Source organism: Symphodus melops, assembly GCF_947650265.1.
Source record: "Symphodus melops genome assembly, chromosome: 11".
Taxonomy (NCBI): domain Eukaryota; kingdom Metazoa; phylum Chordata; class Actinopteri; order Labriformes; family Labridae; genus Symphodus; species Symphodus melops.
In genome coordinates, this window is record NC_136701.1 from 23,339,341 (window position 1) to 23,348,386 (window position 9,046).

The following is a 9,046-nucleotide window of genomic DNA, read 5'->3' on the forward strand; positions in this document are numbered from 1 at the left end:
GCGACAAATTCAGGCTGCATACATATGCATATTTGTTTGGAGAAATTGCAACTCAAAATAAAAAAAAATGTCCTTCACTGAGACCAAGAGATTATAGATTATTGTTCAAAGCTCTGTCCCCACACATAGGCGGGTAGTGTTTTTTTTTATTTTTTAAATGGAGGTCTTCCTTCACTGGATCAAAAATAATCCGGTCCACAAAAGCTCAGTTCAACACCTTCGTCCACATGATGACTCAAGAACGCATGTTCCGACTGTCATGAGCACGCCAACAACAACAACGTCCTCCTTATGCAATAAGGTTCCTTCTCTATCTCAGCAACGACCATTTAAATTTTACCTCCGACATTGGCAGCGGTGCGTTTGTGTTGTTGCACTGTTGTATGACGCAGCTGTGACCTCCATAGTCCATTCAGGTGTCTCTGCTGGTCAACATAGTGGGAGAACAACGTTAACACCAACACTGGTTTGATCATGTCTGCTGTAGCGCTAATCTGTATGTCAAGAAAAGTGACTGTGTCGTTGAATGGCTTTGAACGGAGGACAAACTAATGTACAGTGCGACCTTACAATCTTAAAAGTCTGTTTTTACATCTACACATTAGATCCATAAACAGAGTTTCTAAAAAATCTTCAACCCGGAAGGAGACGTCAGCGGCCTTAATACTTAGTTTGTGTCTCATTTTCAAAAATACCCGCCTCCATGTGGACAAGGATTTTATAGGGAACAAGATCAGGATTGGACATGCATGTTGTTGCATGTTGCACTCCTTCTTGTGGTTTGCCCAAACATAATTCTGCAGGTTGAAAGTCAAACACGCAAGGTGAGAGAAAAGGCAAATCACTGTCGAGCGAGGGAAGGCCTTGATACTGTTGAGATTCAATGGGACACAGAACCTGAATATTAACGATATATTCAATGTTCAAATGCAGCTTAGATGCAAACAGATTCCATTTAAACAAAGCGCACATCCATGTGATCGCTTTTCCCCCATTTTAGCCTCTCCACTGGTTGCCTGTACTATTTAGGATGCATTTTAAAATTCTTTCATTTGCTTTTAAAGCTCTCAATGGTCTTGCCCCCCCCTACCTCTCTGAGCTTCCATACATGCCCACCCGCTCTCTCCGGTCAGCTGATCAGCTGCTCCTCAGTGTGCCAAAAAATAAGCGGATAGAGAGGATATTTGACGCCTAGTAAGATGTCGATTTTACTTCTTTTACTGCATGCTTATTAATTTCACTCTGTTTTACGCCTTTTATTTATTTCATTATTTTATGTCATATGTTGTTTTTTATATCATGTGAGCTGAAAAGTATTTTATTTATTTCTTTGTGTAGCACTTTGGTGTAAAGTGCTTTACAAATAAAGTTGGATTGGAATGAATACCTGAATTGCCCAGCTTTACAAAATAAATCTACAAAAAAAGGCGCATGACATTTCCTGTATGGGTAACCTGTGAGTAAGTAATGTTGGATCATTCAGTTCAGAGTATTAAAATCAGCCGCAGCCTGGAGGAGATCAGGCTCATCATATGGCTGTGAAAAGATGCTTAAATCCACAGCCTAATTAGAGCACTTCCTCTAAAAATAGGACACCCTCTGCATTGTGATCCCAGAGTCTCCTTGAACTAAAAAGGGCTCAGTTTATCTCTTTAAAAATCCCTCAAAGGACACTGGAAACAGCTTTCTCATATTATTTGCATTATGTCTTTGCACATCAAAGGAGTAGCACCTACTGTAAACCATAGATGATCGTATTAAATATAATGTTACAGAATTATTTAGATATATATTTTATATATCTATATTTTAATGCAATTTTTTTGAATTTATCTGGAGTTAAGACAGTAGAGAGAGAGAGAGAGAGAGAGAGAGAGAGAGAGAGAGAGAGAGAAATGTAAAGGAGGGGAAGGAGCAACAAGGTCTGAACCCCGGCGGCCCACCTGGAGGACCACTGCCTCCGATACAAAGGCAAGTTTATTTATAAAGCACATTTCAACAACAAGGTAACTCAAAGTGCTTTACACAAGACATCAAAAATCATCAAGACAGAGAAAAGAAAAGAAACATTAAAATAGAAAATAACAGGGCACATGCAGCAACCTCTCGGCTTGAATTATCTGATAACGGTCAAGAAAAATTATTTAATGCACCATATTTCTGATCCAACCAAGCTCAGAACTTTTCATGAAAGCTCATGTAAACCTATTTCTTGTGTAATTGTATACTGACAAATTGAGCATATGGAACCACAATGTAGAAAGCAGACTTAACTTTATAGTCATATCAGAGGTCGAAAGTGGATTTTTCTGAACTGCAAGACAGCAAGTTTTAAGGAGTCAAAATGCTATAAGGGTCTAAAGTGGCAAACAGCTGGAGCCAGACCTAAACGTGCTTTGAGGCAATAACAACCATCTTATTTTTCCTCTGTTAACAGGAAGCCTGAGGAGTGAAGCCAAGTTTTGTGGAGATGTGTTAAAAGAATTACGTAGGAGAAGGAGAGTGACCTCTGACTAAAGCCAGCAAGGACAAATCCAGAAGTCTTGGCGGAGGAAAAACAATCCCAGGTCGTGAAAAGTCACAAATAGTGATATTTTCCACATCAACTCTCAGATGGAAGAAACAGCTCTGTTTTGACTCGTACTTCAAAACGTGGGTCACACAAACAAACAATTGCACCAACATTTTTTGGCAGCTTGGATTGATTATATTGAGGGGTGCCAAGAATTCTGCCTGCAACTTTTATAGAGTTTTAAAAGTTGAACAATAAAAAAAAATCTGATTGGATTTTTAGGAGTTGACACAGTTTGGCCATTTAGTAGGTTTACAATAATATTCTCTCAAAGTTAGGTGCTAGATGGTGAGCAGTTTCTCCCTGCCGACAACAAATAACAGCATGTGATACATATTCAACAAATAACATTTAATTGTGTTCGCTGCATTAAAGAGGAATGAATTTGGATTTCACTGTACAAAGAACTATTTATATTTGAGCCTTTATAAAAAGGAGTTTAAACACCTTTCACATGGCCGACTAACTTTCCAAAATGGAAAGGTTGTGCTGAACAATGACAACTATGAATTATGACTTTCAGCATTAATTATGAATCGGGTTTGTATGAAAACAGGAAGGAATGTACCCTTACCTTAAAAACAAGAGAATCATGGGAGCGATTCTCAGTTGTAGGAGATCTTCAGTAGCAGCTCCCGAACCCTTATGCAGCGGTCTTTGACGTAACATCCGATGCTTCCATGGCAACAATGAACATGTGTCTGTCATGGCCGTGCTGTCCTGGCGGCTGCCACAAAAGACACGGGACGTTACAACTCTAAAATAATATCTCAATAGCTTTATTTGCATGACTTTGATACAAAGGTAAGAACAGACTTGCAGACCCAAAAAGAAGCAGCAGAATCAGGTCACATCAGTGATTTCACACCAGCTCTCTGAGGCATTCAGCCACATATTTGCTGGACGTGCTTGGCTGAAGACTCAATGGTGCAGTGCTTCCATCTGTGCATGATGGCTTTAATGATAAATTAATTGCAGTTGTATATGCTGAGGTGGTCTGGCATACAGATGTTTGTAAGTTTATTTCTCATTTTATGGGTTTTTAGCAGGTTGTGTCATGTTCTTCTTTCCTCTCTCATGTACAGTACACAGGCTCTTTGCACATGCTGAATAGGTGCAGATGAGCTTGGTTTCTTTGCCAGAGACAACGGAGGAGCACTAAAAGCATGTTCACACTAAGCTGGGCAAATCGGTAAAAGCATGCTCTACTGTTTATTGTGTCTGTATTCCTGCCTCACACCGAGTCTCAGATTTTCACAACCAGAAACGGAGCTTTAAGGAACACTCTCAGTGGAGCTCAAAAGCTGCATTTCTTCTACCGCCAACTCTGACAATTTGGTGAGCATTTATCAGCTTGAAGTTTTCCTTCTGCTTTGTTTGCGTTACACAACCACAACCGCTGCGAAAGGCCGCGACACACCTACATTCAGACTGAGTTTGAAAAAAATCTGCTCATCTGCTTGAATGTTGTTTGCGAGACAAATAATGTTTCGTAAGTCCAGGACACTCTTTGAAAAGACATTTTTAATCTCAATTAGTTTCTTTAATCCTGGTGAAATAAATAAAAAAATAAGCATGCAGTACTGATATGGAACAACAGATGGAGCCTTGTTATGCATAAAACTATGACTCCAGGTAATTTCAGGCAGGTGTGTGTTAGGAACATAGACTCTGTATTAAGATGGACGCAATAACAGCTGCCTGGGAGTGAAGCCAAAAGATTTAAAGCTTGCCTCAGTGAAATGGCTCGGGGAATGACTGAATCATCTTTTGAAGGCAACACATTTGTGACCATGTTGGATCGCAGCATTTCTAGGCTTAATTAACCGCTGTTTTTTAAATAGTAACTACACTTCTCTTAATTAAACACATTTAGCTGCTTTATCACTTCTAAGTTTGTTGAGTTAAAAAGTGACCACTTGGTTTTGACTGCTCAAGGTTTTTCTTATCTTAACTTGCATGCACGAGCTTTCTGGACTAAAAAAGATTATTTTCAAGGCATTGTGCAAATCATAGTCATTCGATTTTCAAAAAGTCTCTCACTGTGGTCGCTTTTTCCCTGCCTTTTCAGGGTTCCTGAAGAAGTGCCCTTTAAAAGTATATTTTAGAATTTCTTTCTTTCTCCCTGTTCACAGGAAAAAACAGAGATAAGATCAAGAACAGGGGATGAAAGGAGCAACAAAGGTTCAAGCCCCATGGCTCCTGGCTCTTTAAGAGCCTGCACACAAGGATTTCTTCCAAATCTATCAGCATTTCTGACCTTTCGACAGCTATCTCACACTTTATTATGAAGGATTTCATGCAATGCAACAGACATGATGATGATGCTTCTGTGTATGACAGACGAAAACAGTTAGAAATAACAGAATTTATCTGCGTTTCTTTAAATTGTCATCACACCTACACTGACGTGGTGTATTTTTTTTAAATATAGTGGCAGTCAATCTAACAGCAAGATGTACATCATTGATTGACACATAGAAAAGAGGTTAATCCACGGGAGGTGGAGGGAAAGTTTTCTTCAAGCAGCCCGATTCATTGTGATGTGATTAATAACATGCAAAAAACTCTGATGGATTGAAAGAGCTATCAAACAAAACAACAGGCAGAGCAGGGACAGACGAGGAGAAATCAAGTCTTAAATTGTGACATGCGAGAGCGGCTACACTGCAACGGGGGAGAAGGACCTAATTTACATGCTACATGAATTAACTCTGGGCCACTAGTTTTAGCGATTCAAGTACAGTGTGCTTACTAGGCTGAAAATTACAGGGAGGGTTGCCTGATTGACTAATTCCCCCCACTGTTTGAATAGAGCTACAATTGTCACGGGTGCGGGCAGAAAACAGGGAGGAGGACCCAAATGCAGAAAACAAAAGATTTATTTAAATAAAAGGCAAAAATAAAAACTTACTTAATTAAATCCAAAACATTCAAAATTCATGAGGAGCAAAACCAAAGTAATTCCAGTGAGCAGGGAGACGAAAATGACGGGCCAGGACAAAACACAAACTCCAAAAAACAGACAGAACTACCAGAGACACCTACAAACTGCACCAAAAAAGACAATGATCCAACAAGAGGCTAAGAACACACAGAGACTATATAGACAGGGGTAATCAGACACAGGTGAGACTAATCAGACAGGTGAGGACAATCAGTGTAATCAAGACCGGAGGGAAACACGGAGAGGAAGGAAACCAGACAAGAACACAAGAAGACAAGTACAAAGTAAAAACCAACCCTGACACCACCAAAACCAGATATACAAAATAAAACAGGAAACACCAAAGACTAGACTTAAAACATAACAGGAAATAAACGTACAGGCAACAGGGAAACACTAAAGCAACCACACCAGGAATCACATACAAGTAACACAGGAAACAATATTACAGACAAGAGAGAAGGACACAAAGAAACACAGGAAACACTGACGACTGCAACTAAGAAATATAAGGAACTGAAAACTCTGAAATATAACAAATATAACAAACCCAAACCATGACAACAATGGCTCTTCTTAAAACTCCAGGACAACACCAGACAGAGTCAAAGTGTGGAGCTGCATCTCTGCCATGTTTACAGTTCTTTCAACTATCTACTAACAGACTGTAAAACGTGTAAATTCGGCCTCTGTGCATGGGGCGCGCGTACTAACCATTAAGCGACCAGCGCCCTAATATTAATTGATTCTGCACATTTGTGACTCTGCAAGCATCTTTGTTTGCAAACACTTTGTGGAGTATGTGGATGTGTTCAATTGTTATACTGAGTCTATTGGCCGTGGCTAAATGGCTAATGAATGTCTGTAAGGCTCGATATTACAAACACAAAGACATAACTTGGGTTCGATGACTTTCTGCATCTGGTAAAGCGACTGAACTGGAGGCAACCAAAGATATCGTTAACAGTACAGCAGAACATGACATCGCAATTTATTTTGAATAACAGCTGAAGGGATGCACACCCTGCCATCGCATTATTATATTCTCATAAGCTTAAAAGTACACATACTTGCTGGACAGCACATATGTAATATGTTATATGACGTTCTGATTAGGATTTACTAATAGCTCCCACCAGCCTGTCCATGCCAGCCTTCTTGCTCGGTTGCTCTCTCTTTTAGCTTCATCCATCACTGTCCTCTTCCTCTTGGCCTCAGCCATTGTATCAAACAGTACTGAAACTGCTGAAGACGTGTGTGTGTGAGTTCATGCCGTAAAGCCATACACCCTTCTCATAAGATGACCTCGGCCAGCAGTTTAAGTTACATGGTGCCGATAAAAGGTCACAATGGCGAGCTGTGGATGTGGAAGAGACATTATTCACACTGAAATTAGATCAACTTTGAAACTAAAGAACGTATTGTTGCTCTGAAGGAAAAACCAACATCAAATATCCTGATGTCTTCAACAGCTGAAATGATCCTTGACATAGATTTCAAACCAGGTCAGGTTTATTTATAGAGCGTCATTCAAGATGTAAAAAAACAACAATCAAGCATTACGAACATCATGAAGCATGAACTAGGAATTTGAATTAAAATATCATCTTAAGAGATATTTTAACATTTTATGACCTTTACATAAAGAACACTCCTGCATACAGTGTAGGACCGAGTTGACCCCCACCAGAGGTCACTTTCTATGCCTTATTCAGCCAATACGTTTCACTGATTTGTTTGTGTGGTTTCTCAAACATTCTATGTAAAGTCTCTGAAACTCTACCAGAGAGACTGAACACAATTCTTCCAAAAAGATATTACAGCATTTGGTATTTTGATGACATTGGTAGTGAGCCCTTTCTTGCATGTTGCTCCAAAACCTCCCATATGTGCTCAACTAAGTTGATAAGAAAATATAATCTTTTTTTTTTATCCCCAGAGGAGAAACTCGAGTGCTGCAGCAGTTAAAGGACAACAAATGAGCGTGCATATTAGTACAAATAAAAATTAAAGAATAGATTATATTTAATACTATTGTAAATTCAGATCCGGAGACCTGGCATCATTTAGTTTCCTCATCTGCATAAGTTCCTTTCTTCAGCTTCACAGCTGCACAGATACTGTAAGTTACAATCAAAGGGTGTTTCTTCTGTGATGTCAGTTTCCAGCTGTTTCTAGATGAAATAGTTTGTGCTGCCCTTTTGTCTGATTCTCCTTCAAAAATAGAAATGAGGATTTTGGGATTTAGAGCATGTAAAATCCGAAATGATAGCTAAATGTTTGAAGAAAATAGAAAATATTTTTGCAGAATTTATAAATTCCATTTTCCCACTCCTTTATGAATGGGAAAAGATTTTGACAGGCGTAAGCTATTACATGTATTTCTTGATTTTGATTTAATTATTTTTAGGCCTAATCAACACAAGTTCACGGAAGTTACGTTGTCAACGTCAGGCCGGCTCGTGGTTGCAGACGCAGAGTAAAGTGAAAAGGTTCCCTGCTCGCTCCATGCTCGGTCTACGAGTGGCACAGTTCAAGATGTAGCATCGTGTTGGACTAAGCTCCAGTAACAAACAAGAGCCATGTTTTCAGAGACAGAAACACTGATTGAGTTCCTTCTGTGCCTTCACGTCTCTGTGGCCTCATCTGAGCACACTTTCTCAGCCTTGCGTCTTTTGAAGACACTCAGCACCATGATGACCCAGAAAAGACTCACAAACCATTAATTGATGTATGCCAACACAGACATCATGAACTCTCTGGACATTCGTCCCCTCATTGGAGACTTTATTTCCACGACCCCAAAGCGCACCTGGACATGTGGACACCTGTAACCAGGACATCCTGTCTGCAGCTCAAAGTAAGATCATGGTGCCGCCGCGCACTTTCATATATGCAGTTTAATGTCACACTATAGTATTTATGTAAGGTGGTGGTTATTGAGAGTGTTACTTTGATAGTGTTCTGTGCGTAATGGATTTGGAGAACTGTTTAATAACGTATAAATGGTTTGGATTGTTTCCTTGTGGCTTGCGTAAAAAAGGTTGGAGATGGAGAAAAAAGTGTGATTGTATGCGTTTGTTTGCGTAATGAGTCGTGCGTGACAAATGTGGGTGCAGTGACTCAGGTTGACGCAAGCTGATCAAACCTATTGCATTGTTAAAGTGTTATTATGAAGTTTAAGTAATTGTGCATATATTCCTCTGAGAACTGATGGTGTCTGTGTGTGGCCCTGGCTGTGTTCACTGAAGAGTGTTAAAAAAATATTTAAATGTATATATTATGAATGTATTCTAAATAGGCCTATAGGCTCATAGGTTTTTTTGTCCATTTATTTATTTATTTTTATGCTGAGTGGATCATCCACTCAACATAAAAATAAATAAATCTCTGATTGGTTTTCTACTGAGCTCCCATCGTTTCAGGTAAGCTTTGCATCTACACAGTTTAAAAATCTGTTGGCACAGATTTGCAATTTGTGGGCACGGTTTCCTAAATTTTGCGCACCACCGATTAGTCAACCGTAC